This window comes from Rhipicephalus microplus, unplaced genomic scaffold (genome assembly GCF_043290135.1).
Source record: "Rhipicephalus microplus isolate Deutch F79 unplaced genomic scaffold, USDA_Rmic scaffold_15, whole genome shotgun sequence".
Taxonomy (NCBI): Eukaryota; Metazoa; Arthropoda; class Arachnida; order Ixodida; family Ixodidae; genus Rhipicephalus; species Rhipicephalus microplus.
In genome coordinates this window covers 20,852,025-20,874,720 of record NW_027464588.1, presented here as the reverse complement: position 1 = coordinate 20,874,720, position 22,696 = coordinate 20,852,025, and positions in this window count along the sequence as shown.

Genomic DNA, 22,696 nt, shown 5'->3' with positions numbered 1-22,696 from the left:
TTAACGGGCAGTTGGTGTCATGCAGCCGGAGTCACAGGTTCTTGTGAGGCGTAATCGACCGAAACCTGTCTTGGACACCCCGCGTAAAGTACGGGGAAAAGCGGCTGACGGCCATTTGTCACTTATTCAGGTTTCTTGCTGGGAAAAGTTGGGGAATGTCTTTCGAGTTTATGTTACAGCTGTACAAGGTATTATTTACTGGATTCCTGCGGTATAGCCAACCTGTTATATCCAACACATGCAAAACGAACCTGCGCGCAATCCAAAATATTCAAGCCCAAGTACTTAGGATATGCCTTGGTTTACTCCGCTGCGCATCGACAGCTTAAACAATTGCCATTGCACAGGACTACTCGATCATGACGCACATCAACATTGAAACGATGCGTACGTACCTCAAGCAACATGCTAGGAATCCTTCCCACCACTTGCAAACCCTCGCTACTGAGAGGCCCTGCACGAAATTTAGTGCAATCGTCTGTGCTCATCGTGCGTCGTTTCCGTCAGGTTTTACGCCTGCTGAGAAACTGGTGTATCCTCCGTGGTGCCTCACACTTCCATAAGTACGTGTTTTGATTTCAGGAATACAGAAAAAATCAAATTTGCCTTCATCAGCCCTAAAACAATTGAGCTTGAGCTATCTGCACGAAATGTACAAGAACCACGTGCACATATACACCGATGGTTCAACCGCAGCGTCTGCTTCTGGTGGTGCGGTGGTGATTCCAGCTAGAGGAATCACTCTGCGAATCAAACTGTCACATGTCACTACGTCTACGGCGGCAGAACTTGCTGCTTTGCGTGGCGCCCTAGAGTACATCAAATCCCAAAGACCGAGTAAATGGGCTGTGTTTTCCTACTCATAACAAGCCCTACAGAGCATGCAGTCAGTCCTTCGACGAGGTTGCCATGAACAATTAACTTACGAAGTTGTCAAGCTTGTTCACCACGTCACAGAAACAGGCCACGAGGTCAAGTTTCAGTGGCTTCCTGGCCATTGTGGCATCAGTGGCAATGATTCCGCAGACAACGCGGCTCGCACATCGCACCAAGAAGAACACACACTTCCGATTCCTTTGTCAAGGACTGACGCTGTAAAGCAACTTCGTCACCTGGCACGTAGTCTGAGTCTGCAGGAGTGGAACACCCGAAGTATAAGACATACGAGACTATACCAAATAAACCCTCGACTGGAACTTCGACCTCCATCCGGACTTCGTCGACGTGAAGCTTCACTTCTTTGTCGCCTTTGGTTGGGGGTTGCCTTCACAAAAGCATATAGAACCCTCATCGGATTGACCAACAATGCGGAATGCGACATCTGCTGCACCAAAGAAGACATCGACCATCTGATATGCCATTGCCCTCGATTTGCCTCTGAAAGACAGAAGCTTTCGAACGCATTGCGACAATCTGACGATCGGCCACTCTCTGTGCAGATGCTACTAGAACACCGTCATCGCCTTTCGTCGGCTCAAGAAGCAGTCAAAGCGGTCTTGTGCTTTTTGAGGGCTACAGGCCTACGTGACCACCTTTAACTTTTGTGTAGTGCCACCGCTGCATACGCGCCAGCCGATTGACTAACAATTCTCTTTTTTTGTTTTTTTTCTCTCTCTCTTTCTCTTCTTTTTCCTCTCTCTCTCTCATCTTTATGCACCCTTCCTATTCCTCCAGCGTAGGGTAGCAAACCGGGCGTGTGCCTGGTTAACCTCCCTGCCTTCCCTCTTGTTGTTTATCCTCCTCTTCCCCTTCTATGAAGACGTGGAATCGGCAATTAGTAAGGTAAAAACACAGAATAATACACTGATGGGAGACTTTAATGCTAAAGTAGGGAAGAAGCAGGCTGAAGACCAGGCAACATGAGATTATGGCATCGGTACTAGATACGCCAGAGGAGAGCTACTAGTACAATTCCCAGAAAACAATAATTTACGGGTTTGAATACCTTCTACCAAAAACGAGGAAACCACAAGTGGACATGAAAAAGCCCTAATGGCGAAAATAAGAATGAAATAGACTTTATAATGAGTGCACACCCCAGCATCGTGCAGGATGTGAAAGTGGTTGGCAAGGTACGATGCAGTGACCATAGAATGATATGGTCTCGAATTCGCCTAGTTTGAAGAAGGAACGACAGAAACTGATGCGCAAGAAGCCAATCAATGAGCTAGCACTGAGAGGAAAAGTACAGGAATGCAGAGTCTCGCTTCAGAACAGCTACTCGGCTCTTAGTGAGGAAAGCAACCTTAGCATAGATACAATGAATGATAATCTGACGAGTATCATTACGGCGTGTGCAGTGAAAGTTGGAGGCAGAGTAACTAGACAAAACACTGGCAAGCTTTCCCAGGAAACGAAGAATCTCATTAAGAAGCGTCAAATCATGAAAGCCTCATGTACAACAGGCAAAATATAACTGGCAGAGCTTTCAAAGTTGATTATTAGGCGTAAGGTATGCGATGTAAGAAGGTATAACATGAAGAGAATTGAACACGCTCTGAAAAACACAGGAAGCGTTAAAGCAGTGAAGAGGAAACTTGGGATAGGCAAAAGACGGATGTATGCACTATGGGACAAAGAAGGGAAAATAAATACCTATATAGATAGGATAGTTAAAATAGCGGAGGAGTTTTACAGAGATCTGTACAGTAGCCGGGACAACCACGACTTTATTATTATAAGAAGTAGCGGTAACCCAGATGACACCCCACCAGTAATGATAGAAGTCAGAAAAGCTTTGGAGAGCATACAAAGAGGCAAAGCTGCTGGTGAGGATCCGGTAACATCAGATCTGCTGAAAGATGAAGGATAGATTGTGTTAGAAAAACTAGCCACCCTGTTCACGAGGTGTCTCCTGACGAGAAGAGTACCAGAGTTTTGGTAGAACGCTAACATCATCTTAATACATAAGAAAGGAGATGACAAGGACTTGAAGAATTACAGGTCAATCAGCTTGCTCTCTGTAGTATACAAACTATTTATAAAGGTAATTGCTAACAGAGTAAAGAAAACATTTGAATTCAATCAACCAAAGGAACAAGCAGGATTTTGAACAGGCTACTCAACAAACGACCACATTCATGCTATCAGTCAGGTATAGAGAAATCCTCAGAATATAACCAACCACTATACATAGCATTCATAGATTACGAGAAGGCGTTTGATTCAGTAGAAATATCAGCCGTCATGCAGACATTGCGGAATCAGGGCACCGATGAAGTATATATAAACATCTTGGATGAAATATACAGGGGATCAACTGCTACGATAGTGCTTCTTATAGAAAGCAGCAGAATACCAATCAAGAAGGGTGTAAGGCAGGGGGGCACAATCTCCCCAATGCTATTTACCGCGTGCTTACAGGAGGTTTTCAGGAGCCTAGAATGGGAACAGTTAGGGATAAGAGTTACCGGAGAATACCTTAGTAACCTGCGCTTCGCCGATTACATTGCATTGCTGAGTACTTCAGGGGACGAATTGCAACTCATGATTACGGAGTTAGACAAGGAGAGCAAAAAGGTGGGTCCTAATATGATTCTGCAGAAAACAAAAGTAATGTACAACAACCTCGGAAAGGAGCAGTGCTTCGAGATAGGTAATAGTGCACTTGAAGTTGTAAAAGACTATGTCTACTTAGGGCAGGTAATGACCGCAGAGCCGAACCTCGAGATTGAAGTAACTAGAAGAATAAGAATGAGGTGGAGCACATTCGGCAAGCACTCTCAAATTATGACAGGTAGATTGCCACTATCCCTCAAGAGGAAGGTATATAACAGCTGTATCTTGCCGGTACTTAGCTACAAAGCAGAAACCTCCAGACTTACAAAGAGGGTTCAGCTTAAATTGAGGACGACGCAGCGAGCACTGGAAAGAAAAATGGTAGGTGTAACCTTTGGAGACAAGAAGAGAGCAGATTGGATTAGGGGACAAACGGGGGTTAAGGATATCATAGTTGAGATAAAGAAGAGGAAATGGACATGGGCCGGGCATGTAGCATGTAGACAGGATAACCACTGGTCATTAAGGGTAACTAACTGGATTCCCAGAGAAGGCAAGCGGGTTAGGGGGAGGCAGAAGGTTAGGTGAGCAGACGAGATTAAGATGTTTGCGGGTGTAAATTGGCAGCAGCAAGCACAGGACCGGGTAAAATGGCGGAACATGGTAGAGGCCTTTGTCCTGCAGTGGACGTAGTCAGGCTGATGATGATGACGATGATGATGATGATGTTGGTGGTGGTGGTGATGATGACGACGACGACGTTATTGAAAGCGTCAGCACATGCAATGATACGCTTTGTTTCAGAAGCTGCTACCATAAGGTAATATCAATATGTTTTTTTTGCATTTTTCATATGCTTCACAAACCTTCCATTCATTTAAATCAAAATTTTTCAGTGTTGTTGATTTTCTTTTCTTGGACAAAAGACAACGTCGATGGACTCGGTGTTATTCGTCTTTCTTTTATGAAATCGAATATATACCTGTTTCCTATTATAGCTTTTTCAAATAGTTCAACGCATGTGTGTATCTTTGGTGCGTGTGCCTGTTTTCGCAATAAATTTTGCACTTACTTGATCGCAAAACTTTTGACGTAAGGCAACAGTGTAGAAATGCACAGTACAGTATGGCTGCTTTATTTTTTTTCCAGTAATATCGCAAGTCATTTTAGGGCATCGACCCTTGTGTCACTGCTGTATCCACGCAGTTTTACAATGACACACTGCTCGTGAAAATTCATATTGCAAGAAAGAAGGGAAACGTGTTATCCACAACCCGTGTTGAAGTTGATGTAGACGTAAATCTGGATATCAAATTTCATAGTTCACCATAGCCTTTTGACGCATAGTTTATCGGACAATTAACTTGTAGGGCATGATCATCATCATCATTTCTCAATGACCACGCCACGCCTCTCGTGCAGCTGATGCTAGCTCTAGCTGCGCGAGGATGAGAACAAGCTAGCGGACTTGGTGTGTCGGACGTGGAAAGCCACGCGGCTCCGCTTCAGGCATAGAATAAAGTGGCGAGAGAACGACACGGCCACGTTGGCCGCCGTCCCGTCTTCCTCTCTCGCTACATTTGGTGACCCGGAAAACACGCCCTTCGCCGAGCGGCCCGCTGCCACGTTCCCGCAACTCTGCCCGCCAGTGCCGCCGTTCCAATCGACCTACCTCAAAGTATGGTTCATGCAGCTCGATGCCGTTCTTGCGTTGAATGGCGTCACGGACCAGCCGCTGATGCCCGCCATTCTTCATGACGCCCTTCCGGTAGAGTTGCGTCATCTCTCTGCCACTTCAACCTACAGCCAGCAGCCTTACGATGACCTCTGCTCTGCGGTGCTTGCCAGCTTTGGCCTCACCTACCACCCGCTGCCGGGAACCCGCGACTTTCAGGTTTTCCCTGCGTCGCAGCGTGCTGGACCCTCCGGCCCGAAGCTCTCATCTGACCGCAACCTAACTTCCCCGACAACGTCTCCCTCCACCTTTGGTCCGGCGACTAGCGCAGTGATTCTCGCACCCGGTCACAGATCCGACGAGGTTCTTGAAGTCGTTCCGGCTGCCGACAACCTGTCCACCACGAAGTGCGTTTTTTCGAAGTCCTCGGCCGACGGTCCTTCTGGCACGCTTGCTACCTGCACGTTTTCCACGAAAGCGACGGCACGTGACACCGTGGCCCCACCAGACTCCATAACGACCATCTTGCCGCCCGCCTCGGAGCCTGGCACAGGTGACCTTTCGCCCGTTATTGACTTCCCGACCTCTAAGCTTTCGCCATCAACAACGTCCAATAAACGAGACTTAACCTCTCGTCTGGCCACTAGGGACACGTGTCCTGCGCCCGACTGCCCATCCGCCAAGGTTCTCGACACTTGGGCTGAATGCAACCAGTCAGCCACGAGGTTTGTGTTTTCATCGTCCTCGGCCGACGACGCTGCAGGCATGCTTACCACCGCCTCGTCTCGGCCGACCTCCATGGCTCGCAACACGGCTGACACGTCACGTTCTACGACGGCAACATCACCGAACGCCCTGGTGCCTACCACGACTACGGACATCGTCACGCCTGCTATTCACCCCCCGGTCGCGAAGGCTTCAGTGTCGACAATGTCCGAAGGTGCCTCTCCACTCACCTTAATGATCTGCGTGTCCTGCCAGCAGCAACCATCCTCGCCCTCGCAGTCTCTCGCAGGCGAAGTTGAAGCCACAAGCTGTCAACCACGGCCAAACTTCCGAGATGTTGCGACTATGACCGACGCTCCTGAGGACGACGTGACTGGTCTGCCTATGCCATAGCAGACCGCACATCTCACGCCTGGCATACAGGCACCCATCTTTCATACCGACCTGCGCACTAACCGACGTGCGCCGACTACTGAAGGTGTTTCCCCAAGTCAAGGTACTGAGCCTCTTCCAGAGTCCATATCTGCTGGATCCCATGGCACGCCTCCTACTGAGTTCTTGACGGAAACCGTAGGCAAGCTGGCATGGAACCGGACTGTAGGCACACCCTTTTACAAGCTGCATACGTCATTCACCTCTAACCAACGTGCACAATGCTACTTACTGCCAACGTAAGTGGTCAAGTCCACTCATTCAAATACCACTCACGTCAAGACACCTGCGTACCGACATCAGCACCAGTGCTGTGCACGCCCGCGAAAGCATCGTCAAAGCCGTTGCTTGCCGATGGGTGGTCTGCAAGACTTCACTATGCCACTTCTAATTGCTTCGCGTGCAGGGGCCAAATCGGCTTTTGTGCACCCGTCGTCCCTCACCCTGAACGTCTCTCTACCTGCAATGCTCACTCGCGACACCCTGTGCGCTCCCAGCTAGCCCCAGCTGGTCATCCTGTCACCCACTTGTGTGCAAACACAGTTTCCAACCGCTTACTTCTTCGTACACTGCGCAACTCGCAGTGTCGCCCACCAGAGACCCATTGGTTCCCGATGGTCACTACACGTTGACAAACTGGACTTCCCAAACGGACACCTTGCCGATTGTCGTTCATGTATATAGTCTCTTTCTCTTTCTTTGTTATATACACTTCAAATCGCGCAAAGCGCTAGAAGGGGGAGCCCTGTAGAGCATGATAATCATCATCATTTCTCAATGACCACGCCGCGCCTCTCGTGCAGCTGATGCTAGCTCGAGCTGCGCGAGGATGAGAACAAGCTAGCGGACTTGGTGTGTCGGACGTGGAAAGCCACGTGGCTCCGCTTCAGGCATGGAATAAAGGGGCGAGAGAACGACACGACCACGTTGGCCGCCGTCCCGTCTTCCTCTCTCGCTACAAACTTGCTCACGTGCTTGAAATCATCGGTACATAAATAATATGCCTCGTTTTATAAACCACTACTATAAGGTAACATTAGTTTTTTTGCATTTTTCTTAAGCGTCACAAACCTTCAGTTTATTTTAATCAAAATTTTTCAGTGCAGTCGACTTTCCTTTCTTGTACAGAAGACGATGTCTATGAACTTGATGTCATCCGCCTTTCTCTTCTAATATTTTTAATAGGCAAGTCTCTTAACATAGCTACGTCGAATAATTTATTGCGCGTGTGTACCTCAGGTGTGTGTGCAGGTTTTCGCATTAATTCTTGCAATTACTTCGTCTCAAACCTTTTTGACATAAGGCTGGAGAGTAGAAATACGTAGTGCATTTTCAATACCCTAGTCTTTCGTTAATATCACGAGTCACAATGTGGAATCGAGTATTATGCCATTGCTGTATCCATGCATTTTTGCGACGACACACATTTCGTGAAAACTCTTATTCCAAAGAATAATGATGATGATAGTACGTGAATTTTAATGGCGCAAGCGCTATGCTAGGTCAAAGAGCACCATGAGAGTGGATGTAATGATAACAATGACTCGTTATTTACAATGACATTCAGGAGACATAAAGTCGTGAGCAATGGTGGGGATGATAAGCAGCTGTGTAGTGAGCGGAAATTCCTCGTCCTAAAGAAGGGTAATATGTATAAGTAATAAAATCACAGAATTGGCGAGACATGTGTGCTGTGAAGATCAGTGGCGTGTGACATGGTAGCAAAACCATAGAACCATGGAGTCAACACGAGTGTCTCCTGAATGCCCTTGAGGTCAAGGGCCATGAGGTAGGTGCGTTCTTTAGAACAGTAACCGCAGCTGCGATCTCTGCTCAGACGTCGTGCTGCGGATTTCTTAGGTATAGGACATATGGACTATGCACATCGTTTAAGAAAGCAGAAAGTGACTTATATAGAAAAAGCTGGTTCCTGCCGATGAACATGGCAGAATTCAGTAAAAATTGCCGTCAATACGGTACTGTAAAATCTTTATTTCTAATATCGTTCATTTCATTGCTCTGGATCAGTATGTCAAAAACAGTAAGTAGATCTGGACATCTTTAAGATCTGGGTAAATCATCACCAGACAGAACGTACGCATGCATGTATGGTATTTGTGGGTCCTATTCGCAGCCTTGTTATTGTTACTTGTGTGTGGCGTCATTGCCATACCAACGGTCAGTTGCCAGTATATGACTTGATAACGCGCACTTTATTTTGGGTGTACCTATCCCAGGTGCTCTGTCAATAAACTCTTAGCTTTGGTTTAAGAAACGGTTTTAGGTTAAGTACATGGATAGGTGTGCATGCATTGACAGTGCCTTTCTAGGTGGATGTGGGTAGCTGGTCCGTCATGTCACTGCCTCGGATCTCGCTGTGCTCTACCACCCAGAAGACTTTGACATGCTGTTCGTGAGCGTAGATAATGCATATTAATAAGTGAAGAGATATAAGGGTGCTAATTTTGCGTTTTTAAGAGTCTTCTGAGCGTTTACCAAACTCAAAGAATTGTTGAAAAAAATTTACTTTTGAAGCTCTAATTGTTCAATGTGTTTACCAGCCGCAAGCATCGCACAAGCTTCGGCTGTGAAGATGCTTGTCTTGGGATGCAGGCCACTGGCATCCGTAAAGCATGGACTGACCGCAGCGCAGGCCACAGAAGTGTTAGACTCTGAGGTGTCTGTAAAGAACTTGGGACTTGTGTAAATTTGTCGCAGTTCCAGGAAGTGTGTGTGTCGATATGTGAAATGGTTGCGTGCTTCGTAACCTCCAAGAAAGACATCGCAATCTATAGTTCGCCACTGCCACGGCAGCACAGCTGCCGCGGGAACCATCGAACGGTACCCAAGCGGCTCCTCAGCTAGAATCCTCACACGAAGCGAGTAGGGCTGTCAAAATGAAGGACGGTTTTCGAAGAGCGAAGTACTAGAGAGATAATTGACTGTTAGCGGGAGGGGTATTACTTGTCTGCGTTAACTTTGGGATGATAAAGAAACGACGTTTTCGCAAGTGTAGTGACCACCCGTTTAATTGAACGTACAAGCATATCTCTGGGGCTTGTGCGAAAGGCACCTGCAGAAAGGCGTATGCCAAGATTAGGCCAAGATCGAAAGTTTTATTGCATTTGCTGTGGCAGACTAGTAGACTACTGCTCCGTAGTGTAGGCGCGTGTGTATTAGGCTTTTATGAATCATCATCATACACTTCCTGTTCCTTCCCCTTCTTGTTGCGATATCACCTTTAGGATGTTCATTGTTTTTATGCGCTTGTTTTTTATAGACTTCGTGTAGCCTTCGAGTCGAGAGTTCAACCTAGTAACCTATGTTCCGTCTTTACACGTATCCATTGCCCATGAAGCTCAATTTAGCTATTTATTCAGTTAATTGCTTTTTTCGAGGAAACGTATTGAACGGCAATTTAAGATTTTTTCTAGAACTTTACAGAGACAACTTTTTAGTGCAATGAGTCTGTAACTAAATACACTCAATTGACCCTTTCCTGGTTTCAAGACTGCAATTATAATGGCCTCTTTTCACACAGACGGGATCTCAGAGGAAGTCCATACAGCATTATACAGGCAGGGGAGGGTGTTCTGTGTGTCGTCAGGTAAGTGCTCTAGAATTTGGTACAAAACACAGTCAGAGCCTGGTGCAGATTCATTGCAGCAGTTGAGCGCTGCTTGTTGCTCAGCTATGCTGACTGGATTGTTGAATTTGCCTCATTCTTGGCGCATTTTGTTTCTAGTTTTTTACTGTCTATAGCTGTTTGGTATTTTTTGAGCGTGTCAGAGTAGTGTGCAGGGTTGGACACTCGTGAAAAATGTGCACCCAGAAAGTTTGCTTCATCTTCCAGGCTGTTGACATTAGTGTTTACTAATGGAAGATAGTGTGCTGTTTCACCTCGCATCCTACTTATCTAGTTCCAGGGAGTAGCCACATCTGTATAAGAGTTAATTCCTGATAAAAACTTGTGGCAGCTCTTCCTTCTTACAGTGGGCGTTTTCGCCGACCTTGGTACTCAATTTGCTTAAAGTTAATGAGATTCTCAGCATAAGCACAGCCGTTCAGCAGTCCCCATGCTTTGTTTGTTGCGTCAGGTGGACGTCACCTAGAGTGACAACAGACGTTGACGTCATCACTTGACTTGATTACTTGGTGAACTGCACTAGTCTGAAACCGCGTTAGATGCAGATTTTTTTCGGGGAGGCGATTAGACTAATGAAATCGACATAGTATGAAAAGAAAGAAAGCATTGGGGTCACCCTTGGCAACTGCAAAAAGAATGGCGGACTTCTTCCTATTCTGTCATTGTGTGAGGGACCGGTACTTGTAATTCACTGGCGCTACACAGATTTTTCAATCGACCTAAAGAAACCTTGGCACATATTACCTCCTTGTTCAAAAATATACCATCTTTCGGTAGCATCAACAGACTATGATTGTACATTGCTAAAGTCTGTGCCATAAGGTAATTTTCCCCACACTTTTGAAGTACTGTATTCGTATGAACACTGCCTTACACACCCTTAATATTTTTGTAGCGTGCACAGTTTAGACCAGTGGCTCCTCTATTTTTGTCAGTGCCCGGGCGAACGCTCTCTTCCGGTCGTCGATTGCGCGCTCCACCTCCGCCCGCCGCTGCCGCATGATGGCGCTGCGCGAGTAGATATCATGATGCTGACACTGAACGGCCGCGCGTAATTGGAAGCTCGCGAATTCGTGTTTTCATGAGAGTCAATTTCAGTCGTGCTTCTTGACGGCTTTCACGGATGCAGGGAGGATGAAAAGTAACACGAACATAGTGGTGCGCTGTTTTCACCTGGCTCTGTCAGGCCGTGCTACCAGTTCAGTATATGCATCCGAGTTTTATTGCATTCGCGTTTTATTTTCTGTTTCAAGCTATTGAACCCTCATTATTTGCATGCCTCAGTATATAATACTGCTGTGTTCCACTCTGCATATCTGAAAAAAAAAACCAGATCTTTTTTTGAATTTCTCACTAGCTACAAAAAAAAAATTGCCAGTCCCCTTATGCATTCACCTGAGACGACTGAAAGGCAGGAAGTATCCTTGTTTCTTATGTTTAAATGCACTGCATGGTTCCTACTTAATTTCGGGATATTTCTGCGCCCACTATGGTTTTCTTATTGTCTAAAGGATTGGAGACAAAGCTAGCTTTCTGCCCTTCAGCTGGTTATGCACCGTCCTCTTGATCGGCCCATTTTAAGCAAGCGAAGAGTTATATGATGCCGACAAGTTATGTGACTTTCCGCTAATTCTCAAACATTCATTATATGTGACGTCATATGATGATGCTTTAACATAATGATGATTTCTTGAATCACTCGTGTTCATGTCGCCGACGCTAGAAGACGCCGCACGCCTCCGGCGATCAATATTCGCTTTTGATGTAGCATTTAAAGATATCGCCTTAATGCATTGGACGGCTGTTTGCTACATAAAATTGCAGCTACCGCTGGTGTTCACGGGAGCATGCTTGAAGTAATCAGGCAGAACTTTCGGTTTCCTGATAAATCTGCGTGCTACACTCTAATAGGTAGCCGTCATTTACCACCCGGCTAAATTATACATTTTAAATAGTGGTGGCTGAAGACTACCCGTCACGTTTGGCAACATGGCAATTGGTATCGCTACACGGGAGTGCACTGCATCCAAACAGTCAACAAATGAATCTATTCGTAACAACGCTGCCTCGCGATCACTGCCGCGGAAACGCTAACATTAAGCCCCGAAGCTGAATGGATCACCAAACAGGCATTCGGCTCCACTAGCCAGCCGGTCTGAGAACTGGCTAACCTCCCTGTCCTTCCTCTTTCAATCCTCCTCCTTTGCCCACTACAGAATTAAGAGGCCAGAGGTAAGAAGAAGAAAAAACAGTGTTGAACAGTAGGATATTAAGGCTACAACAATCCGTCAACGAACACACAGAAAAGTTCAAGAAACTGAACACAGGCCGCAATTTTCATGCCATGCCTCTTGACTCAAGTTGGGAGCCGGCATAAAACTTTAACAGGACCTGTTCAAAACATAGCCAATGATCGTAGAAATCGCGCGGCATGTGGATCTGTTCTTGTTTATTTCACGATAATTTCGTTGTTTAGGCTCTCAAATGGTGAAATAACCTGCCTTAGTTCCTCATTTTCTGTCACTTGCTTTTGTCTCGGTGGTACCAAATGTAATGCTTTGCGAAGGGAACGGATGATCACATATATTTCTGGAAACAGTCTAGTGGCATTTTGTACTAATCAGTGCATGAACTCCGAGCTGGCGCATAATGCGCTACGCCACTAGAGAGTAGCAAGCATCGGGGAACATTAGGCACCCAAGCTATTGATATGAGCTCCTGGCAAAGACTCCTCTCAAAAATATACTTTCAGTTAGTCAAAAAAGTAACTCTCACTCAAGCGAACGCCACGGTGACAAACGATCTTCCGCGGATCACTCGCGTGAGCTATTTGATATCGACCTAGCAGACGACGCGCGAGCGCCTCAATCAAGTAGTCGCGAATGACACATGCCTTTAAAATTAGCTATAGATGCCCAGAACAACAAGTTCTTCACGATTATCACTTCCAAGTTTTCGTTACACCTTAAACTATGCGAATACAGCCGAAAAGCGAGCCGTATAGCAGCTTCGATGCAGTCGCAGCCTTCGTTTGCTGGAGAGACGAAGCGGCGGCATCTCTACTCCAGTTGCGGCGCCTGGCAGCGAAAGGTCGCACTAGCACCGACGGCCGCTTCCTATTGCAATTTGATTCTTCGCCCGGGCACTAAAAAACTAGAGGAGACGCTGTTTAGACGCTCATGAACGGAATCTTACAAGAATCAAACCTTGCGTGCCGTGCCCAAAGCGCTTTTTATGATTCGCGGGCTGGCACAGGGAGTGTGCGGTAAAATCATCAACCTGATTTTGTGCGAAACTGCCAGAAGCAACACGTAACAGTCTGCGCCTGCCTTTCTAACTTTTTTTCTGTCATAATTTTATTACCCTACTCATGAAAGCACATCGTTTAATCAATATGATGCTTTTGTGAAAGAAAACGCATAGAATTTTGCAACATTCGCAAACGGCACCATTTGCTAATGTTGCGAAAAGAAGACGGCCAGAGGTTCAATATAAGACAGCCGACGTTTGCGGCCTTCAATATTTAAAGCAGAATTAGCAGTTACTCTCCAGCTTTTCCGGAGGTGCAATCGAATTTCTACTAGATAACAATTAAGAGAGACTCGCTTCACACAAAATCAAATCTAAGTGTAGTTTGGTTAGTTTTCAACAAAAAATAGGCTTTCTCTGAGAGAAAGAAAAGGGAGAGCAAACAGTAACTATCGCGGCTATGAATTGAAATGAAATCTGGGTCTTCTGTATAGCAAGCAGATGTCCTGCTACAAAGCCACGCGAATACTTGAAGTTGTTTATGGAAACATTGTCATAATCATCAGGTGTTGTTCATTGTGAGAATAAGTTTGTTGCGAAAGTCAGTGAATAACTGTCAATGACGAATTTCTGAACTTTAAGCGAAGCGTTACTTGCAGATATGCATGTTTTTTTTTGTAAATGAAGTAGTTCTGTTCACATGATGACCTTATCATTCAGCATTAGGATAAATGCAGCGTTCAGACAATCAAGAAACAAAGCATATAGACATCGCTGTGCAGGAAAAAGATCTCTTCAGTCAACTACTGAAGAGATCTTCCATCGGAGTTATACCATAGAAATTATTCACTCTGACAGGGTGACTTCGGCATGGAAGAAGTTAGTCATTGTATATTTAAAGATATCCCCTTAAAGGGCAATTAATTCGGAAAAATAAAATCAGTGACAGCAAAAACTTTGGTCCAAGCACAAAAAAAAACACAAGAGCTCGTGTTTCAGACAACTCAGGGCAATGAACTCGGTATAACTTATCACATCAATCATTTTTTTATACAAAGAAAGCTATAGGCTTCCAGGTTGGGGATACAAAAAATTCAGCTTCCCCTTTGCTCAGTCTATATAAACTACAAATGGCCGAGCACTTTGTTGAAATGTGGCGTATCGTTTTTTCTTTGTTCATTATCATCGGAATTGTAGTTTTCACCGGTCCACCACGGTAGCATTGTGGCTAAAGTGCTCAGGTGCGTTTGAAAGGCGGCGGAGTGCTACAGGCCCCTCTACTCTTCAGTTTAAATTCACGTCCAGGAACACCAGGTAGTCCAATTTTCTTGAGTCCTCCCCTAACACGCACCTTATATTAACCTCATGCTTTTGACACAAGACAACCTTGATAAGTTTTACCATGTATTTACTTGTTGGGACGCGTGTACGCTCGGTAGAAGGAGACAACCGCGCAGTGTGAATCCAGAACGTTAACTCGTTTTATTCGGCTTCCAGAGAGCAGCGGAGGGTGGCGCTGCCTGGCGGCTTGGCTCAACACTCTTGGCTTGGCTTGGCTGCCGCCACAGCACTCCCCCTTAGTGAGTTGCCGAGCGGAGTTAAAGGTACAGGCGAGTGGATGCTCTTGATAGCCGCCCGCTGTGCGTCAGCCGGGAGGGCACCTCATGGACTTGGGCTGTGTTAAGGTTCGGAAGGAGGAAGTTTGCTGATGGCATCCCACCGCTGCCACCAGTTGTTGCGAATGGGAGGTCTACCCGCTCTCTTGTGGTAGCGTGATGTAACCGGGTGGAGAAACTGAACGCTGACAAGAAGAGGATACAAAAACAAAGAGGTTTATGTCACTATTTACACATATTTACAGCAAAGAAAGGACAGTGGTTTCAAAAACAACGAGCGTGGTGGTTGAACATTGCATAGTTCAGAGCGACGTCCAGCACTCTGCGGCATCGTTTCAAGCCCTGTCGGGCTCCTCCTCTCCGAGTGGAACACAAATCACACACATACAACAGGTGAGGGGGACGAACGTGCACGGCCAACGTGCACGTCCATTATTGAGTCGTGATCACTGCACTGCAAGGTGGCGCCAGCAGGGCTCTTCCTCGTCGTGTGTGTGCCGCTAGTCGAGAGGTTCCAAGATCCTGACAACGTACATGAAAGGGTCAACCGCACAGCTCGCCTAATTAGCGGGGTAATTTGCAGTGGCCGCCACGGTCTCTTCCAGGAAGATGCTGTCTTTGTTGTCCTCTCTCGAACTGTTAACGGCGTCGTGGCGACACGTCGTCTCACCCTCGGGCTAGCAGGGACAATGCCTGGCGAGCATAGGCAGCCCGCCGGTCGGCTACGTGATTCAGGAATAAAAGAGCGCTGCTCCCCCGTCAGCTCTGGCACCGGTCACAACAGCTTTCCCATCGCCAGATGAGTCGCCGAGGGCATCAGTCACCGCTTTAGCTCGAAAGGACGACGAAAGGGTCCGTAGTTGAAACTCAAGAACTCGCCTTCGCTTGCCGCATGGTCTGGGTAATTGCCCAAATCTTGGACAGCGTCTGGCAGACTAAGCACCGAAGGGGTTGAGAGCCTCCCCAGTAGACCGGCTTACGCACAATGGCGTCTGCCCAGACTAATTGCCGGGCCAAACGTAACAGCTGGCATTGAAGCTGAGGGTCCTGGCGATGATTCTCTTAGCGGAGGCAACGCGGCATCGTCACGGTCCATGTGTGCTGGCGTGATACGGTCCAACGACACAACCTCCTCATGGCCGCTTCTCTTGATTGTGAATTGTTTGTTGCCATGGTGGAGGACTTGAAACGGCCCATCATAGGGTGGCTCAAGGGGTCGCTGAACCCCGTCGTGTCGTACAAACACATATGGGCACGATGTGAGCTGTGGGTCGACGTGCAACACACGCGACCCTGGGGGCCATGGAGGTACCACCGCGCAGTTTCCTTATGACGTTGCGTAGGTGTAGTGCAAAGGCGCAGCAAGCTGTGGATGCCTCCTCTGAGCCGCTCGCAAAGAACTCTCCCGGCAGCCTGAGTGTGGTGCCATAGACCAGCTCAGTGGCGCTGCAGCCAATGTCCTCTTTCAAGGTGGACCGTATACCCAAAATAACGAGTGGGAGGGCCTCCACCCAGTCGTGTTCTTCAGTTGCCGTGAGCACAGTTTTCAGCTGCTGGTGGCAGCGCTCCACCATGCCATCGCTCATGGGGTGGTACGCCATCGTACGTATTCGTGAGGTGCCCATGAGCTGACTGATGGCAGTGAAAAGGGCTGATTCAAACTGTCAGCCACGGTCTGCTGTTACCGTGGAGGGCACCCCGAAACGGGCTACCCAATGGTGCAGGAAAGCACTCGCAACCATCTCGGCAGTGGTGTCCGCGATAGGAATGGTCTCTGCCCAGTGGGTGAACCTGTCGACACATGTCAGCAGGTAAGCCTGTCCGTGGCAGGGTGGCAGTGGGCCGACGATGTCAAGGTGGACATGATCAAAGTGAAAATCCGGAGTGGAAAGTGTTCCCAGTGCTGTTGAAGTATGGCGTTGTATCTTAGAGTGCTGGCAAGGTACACATTCACGTGACCAGCGTCGGATGTCCCAATTTAAAAATGGCCAGGTAAATATAGCTGTCACCAGTCTTTGGGTGGCTCTAATCCCCGGATGAGACAGTCAGTGCAAGGCCTCGAACACATGGCGACGGAGGCTCGTGGGCATGAACGGGTGAGTTCTACGGACGCTTGTGTCACAGCAAACCTTGTCCTCGGATCCGGTAATGGGGATCCACTAAAGCTTCAGGGCAGCTGTCGCGGTCAACAGGTGCCTCAGTTCATCTTCACGTTGAGCGGCTGCCAAAGCGGGAAATTCAACCTGTAGTGTGGGCAAGATGGCGTTGACAGGATTCCGTGAGAGGGCGTCTGCTACCTCGTTGTCGCCGCCTTTGACGTGGCGGATATCAGTCGTAAACTCTGATATATCGGACATTTGGCGCCGTTCACGTGCTGTGTGCGTTCCACCGTTGGAGCTTAGTGCGCGCGATGCATAAGTAAGCGCCTTGTGGTCGGTGAGGATGAAAAACCCTACACCTTCCAGGAAATGCCGTATGGCAGCGTACACGGCCAGCAGTTCTCTCCCGAAGGTGCTGTAGCAGCGCTCGGTAGCCGTTAGCTTCCTCGAAGAGAAGGATATCGGGCGCCAGATCCCCCCGACGAGCTGCTGTAATACAGCCCCAATGGCTGTATCAGAGGCATCCATCATTACACTCTGCGGGACACCAGACCTGAAGTATTCAAGCAATGCAGCGTTTGCCAAGGCGTCCTCGACCTCACAGAAAGCTTCTTTTGCTTCTTCAGACCAGGATAGGGTGCTGAGCCATTTCGTGAAGTGACCAGCAGGTCGTGGAGAAATTGAAGGATCTGGGTGCAGCGCGGAATGAAACGGCAGTAGAAGTTTACCAAACCCAGAAATTCCTGAAGCTGGCACTTGGCGGTCGCCTGCGGAAATCCTTGCACTGCTTCAATCTTGTTGGATTGAGGAAGAACTCCTGAATCGGAGATGACGTGTCCGAGAAACGAGAGCTGTCGCACGGCAAGAGCGCATTTGGCCATGTTCACGACCACGCCATGCTCCAATAAGCGCTGGAAGCCGATACGCAGATGATTCACGTGCTCTTCCGGAGTGCTGCTGGCGACTAGCAAGTCGTCAAGATAGGCGTGGCAGAAGTTGAGACCACTTATAGCACCGTCCATGAACCGCTGGAATGTCTGACCTGCGTTTCGGAGTCCGAATGGTATTCGGAGGAATTCTAAAAGTCCGAAACACATTGCGATGGCGGTCTTCGGGACGTCCTCCAGGGCAACAGAAATCTGAGGGTATGACCGCACCAGGTCGATGTTCAAGAAGATAGTGGCACCGCGAAGCCTCGTAGTGACATCGTGTATGTATGGTACCGGGTACCTGTCTGTAGTCATTACCTGGTTAACGCCCTTTAGTCCCCGCATGGTCGCCAGTCTCCCGGCGTGGACTTTTGAACCATACGAAGTGGAGATGCCCAGGCGCTCAACAAGGGTCTGATGATCCCTAGCTCCATCATGTGTTCAAACTCCTGTCGTGCGACCTTCAATTGCTCTGGAGGCAAACGACGAGGCCGCGCTTGCACGGGTGGGCCGCCGGTGGTGATGTAGTGGCGTACCGCATGGGGCTGGGAAGGGACAAAGCAACCGGCGTCACAGGTTCAAGTAACCCTCAGGTGCAGGACGCTCCAGCTGAAAAGTCACAGCACGTGATAATCAACGTGGACTCGAATTTGAATCGATGCACAGAAGCCATAAAAGAGAGGGTAAGAGGTGACCAGAGGGTTGCAGTAGGGGCGTTCCCAGGACGCAAGCTGGAAGCAGTCATGACACAAGCGAGCACAAAACTCAGAACTACAGCTGATAGACGAAACCGCGTGATAATTTCAGGCGGTTTAAACGATGTCTTAAATGAAGATACAGCAGGACTAGCAACCACACTGGTGAAAGGCGTCAAAGATATGCGCGCCACTTCTCCTCAGGTACAGGTAGTGATATGCACAATACCGGAGGTACCGGTGCGTTATGGCAACCTGCAAAGAGCTGTTGTCAACGCAAACAAAGAGATATGGCGGATGAGTCGACAGAAAGGCTTTGAGGTGGTGGAAATAGAGAAATGCATAGGTGGGGTGGTTTTCAACGAGACAGAATTCACTTCGATGGGCGGCTTGGTCAAGGTGGGTTGGCGACTTGAAGGACGCGCAGTAGCTTTTTTGGGTGGCAAGCTGGCCCTTCGGGGTGCAGGATAGTTAATAACGAGGAAAACAACCAGGAAGACGCTTTGACAGGTGGTATGGACCGATAAGATTCCAAATTGACGCCGGTATTTAAGATAGGTAGAGTCCGGGGCAGAAATAGACGTAGCCACGAGCACCGAGCCAATTCAGACATAGGGTATATTAACATGCAGGGTGGTAAGAACAGGCTGAAGCAGGAAGGGATAGAAGAACAGCTAAGGGAGGAGAGGCCGATGGTATACGGTTTTGTATAAACACATCCCAGGGACATGGAACAACCTCCTATTAATCCAGACTATGCGTGGAAATATTGTAATAGAACAGAAGGCAACAGAAAGGGGGTTGTATTGGGGCATTCATTCATAAAAGTACAGACTGGCAAAGGGTCAAGCAGGAGTGCAAGGAACATTTATGGCTGAAAGGTAAAGTGGCAGGGCAAATGACACTCCTTGGTTTCTTGTACTTATGGAAGGAAGCAAAGGTCAGAGAGGAAAACCAGGCAATGGTAGAGTGTATATCAAATGACATTCAGTAGTTAGGAGGAGAGTGCGAGATAATTATACTACGAGATATGAATGCGCACATAGAAGATATAGAAGGGGATACAAACCCGACAGGCAAAATGATCATGGATATTTGTGAGAGGCTTGATTTGATCTTTTTTAACAGTACGGAGAAGTTGAAAGGCAAATAACATGGGTGGTAGGAAGGCTGCAGTCGACGATAAATTACGTACTGATGTCACATAGGATGTATGATAAGCTCAGAGGAATGCATATAGGTAAAGGTGGCTCCAGAAGTCTGGGTAGTGATCACAAACGTATCGAGCTAAGTTTTGGAAGAGCAGTGAAAGTGGGAAGGAGACAAGATGAGCAAATACAGGAAAATGTTTATTCAGAAAGGCAAATAAAAATAGCTACTAAACGATTTGAAAAAGTAATCACTGAGGATAATAAAACAGTGTGGACATACACGAATATAATTCGACTGTTTGAGCTAGATCTTGCTAAGGCACGTGACAAGTCACCCCGGAAAAGAAGTCACAAACCCAAAAGTTGGTGGAATGAGGAAGTTAAGAGAGCCATAGCAAAACGTCATGAAGCCTCTAGGGAACACAGGCATGCTAAGCAGTGGGGTGAACTGACAGATGATGTTGAAAGGAATTGGGAGATCTTTCTAAGCTGTAGAAAGGAAGCATCCCTTCTGATCAATGAAAAGATTGGAAGAAAGGGAGCTCAGTGGCTGGCAGAAGTACATAAAGAAGATAGAAAGGCAGCTGCGAAATTTTGGAACCATCTAAACTCCCTAACAAATGAGACGAGCCTAGAGCAGAGGTTTATAACTACAGCGCAAGGTGATAGGCTAGAAGGGGACGAAGCTATTGAATATATAAGAACAAGGGTGACAAAAAAGTTTCAACAAAGGATTGCTTTATGCACCACAATAGACAAGGATGAATCAAGCGGCGCAACGGTTTCATTTTCACAACGAAGTGGGAAAGGGCTAAGAAAAGGGTTCCTAGTGTGCATCAACAGGTCCAGATGGCATTCCAATTATGATGATAACGACATTAGGTCTGAAGTCTAAGCCGGCGTTGAGAGAGACAGTGAACAAAATAATAATCGATGGAGAAGTTCCCGTAAGATGGAAAATTAGCAGGATGAGCATGATCTATAAAGGAAAGGGGGACGAAGCTGACATAAACAACTACCGTCCTATAACAGTGACATCAGTGGTCTACAGGCTGGCGATGCAGATTATAAAGGAAAGACTTCAGGCATGGATAGAGGATGAAAGGGTTCTGGGGGAACTGCAGATTGGGTTTCGAAAACACAGGAGGTTGGAAGACAATCTGTTCTCACTGACGAAGTGCATCGAAATAGCAGAAAAGTAACACAGGCCCCTGTGGCTCGCATTTTTGATATCAAGGGAGCGTACGAAAGCGTGGTTCTAGAGGAATTATGGGGAATACTGGACACACTAGGCGTGGAAGATGTAGTCAGTAATCTTTTAAAGGATATCTATAAACGTAACAAGGTAATTATAAAATAGGAAAAACAGGTATCCAAGCCTGCAGAGGCAAAACGGGGGCTTAGGCAGGGAAGTCCCCTGTCACTCTTATTATTCATGATGTACCAACAAGGATTAGAGGCCAAAGTAGAGGGAAGTGGACTGGGATTCAACCTCTCGTTCGTCAAACAAGAAAAACTCATTGAACAGGCACTACCAGCATTGATGTATGCAGATGATATAGTGGTACTGGCTGACAACAAGGTAGTTTTGCAGAGATTGGTGAACATTTGCGGTATAATGAGAGAGATCGCTTAGATTTCAGAATCAGTAAGAAAAAATCAGCAGTCAAGATTTTTAATGACAATTAAGATAGTGAGCTTAGAATACAGGAGGTCACGCTAGAGATAACAGATAAATACAAATATCTGGGCGTATGGATAAGGAATGGGGCTGAGTACCTAAGGGAACACGAAATATTCGTGACGACTAAAGGTAACAGGAATGCAGTGGTAATGAAAAACAGGGCACTACGGAAATACAACAGGTATGATGTTGTGAGAGGAATATGAAAAGGAGTCATGGTTCCTGGTCTGACGTTCGGCAATGCGGTCTTTTGCATGAGATTAGAAGTTCAAGCAAGATTATAAATTAAGCAACGTGGGATAGGTAGGCTTGCCTTAGGAGCTTACGGGAATACACCAAATCAGGGAGTACAAGGTGATATGGGATGGACATCATTTGAGAACAGGGAAGCTAGCAGCAAGATAAAATTTGAGAAGCGATTGAGAGGAATGGGGGAGGAGCGTTGGGCAAGAGGGTATTCAGCTACTTGTACATGAATAATGTCGATACAAAATGGAGGAAGCGAACCAGAAAATTGACTGGTAAATACTTAGAAAACAGCAGGGGGTCAAACCCAAAAGAATTATCGGTTAAAAAGACAGTGAAGGAAGCTGAGACCAATATGTGGAGAATTGGCAGGACCAAGAAGTCCACACTAGAGGTCTGTCGAACTTTTAAGCAGGAAACTGCCAAGGAAAGGATCCATGATAATACTCGGGGTAGTTCTCTACTGTTTGTGGCCAGGACGGGAGTATTGCGAACCAAGACATATCGGGCCAAGTACGAAGGGGTAGACACGGTATGCAGTGCGTGTGGAGAGGAAGAAGAAACTGTCGAACACTTGATAATGTTCTGTAAAGGGCTTCACCCTATAGTTAAGGATAATGGTGCAGAGTTTTTCAAAGCACTGGGGTTTAGAGACAGGGAGGGCAAAATAGACTTTAATCGGGTAGAATTAACTAGAAGGAGGTTATCTGATTGGTGACTGAAGTCAAGGCACGAGTAAAAATTAAACCCTTCACTGCAAAGTACGAGTCCTGAACCTCACTACTTAAAGGAAAAAAATAAATATAGTTTTTATCTAGTTTTTGGTTTATGAAGTATTACGGCTGGGTGACACTAGCCACCGCCCGATCTAAAGGGTACAGCCACATCCATCCATCCATCCATCCATCCATCCATCCATCCATCCATCCATCCATCCATCCATCCATCCATCCATCCATCCATCCATCCATCCATCCATCCATCCGTCCATCCGTCCATCCATCCATCCATCCATCCATCCATCCATCCATCCATCCATCCATCCATCCA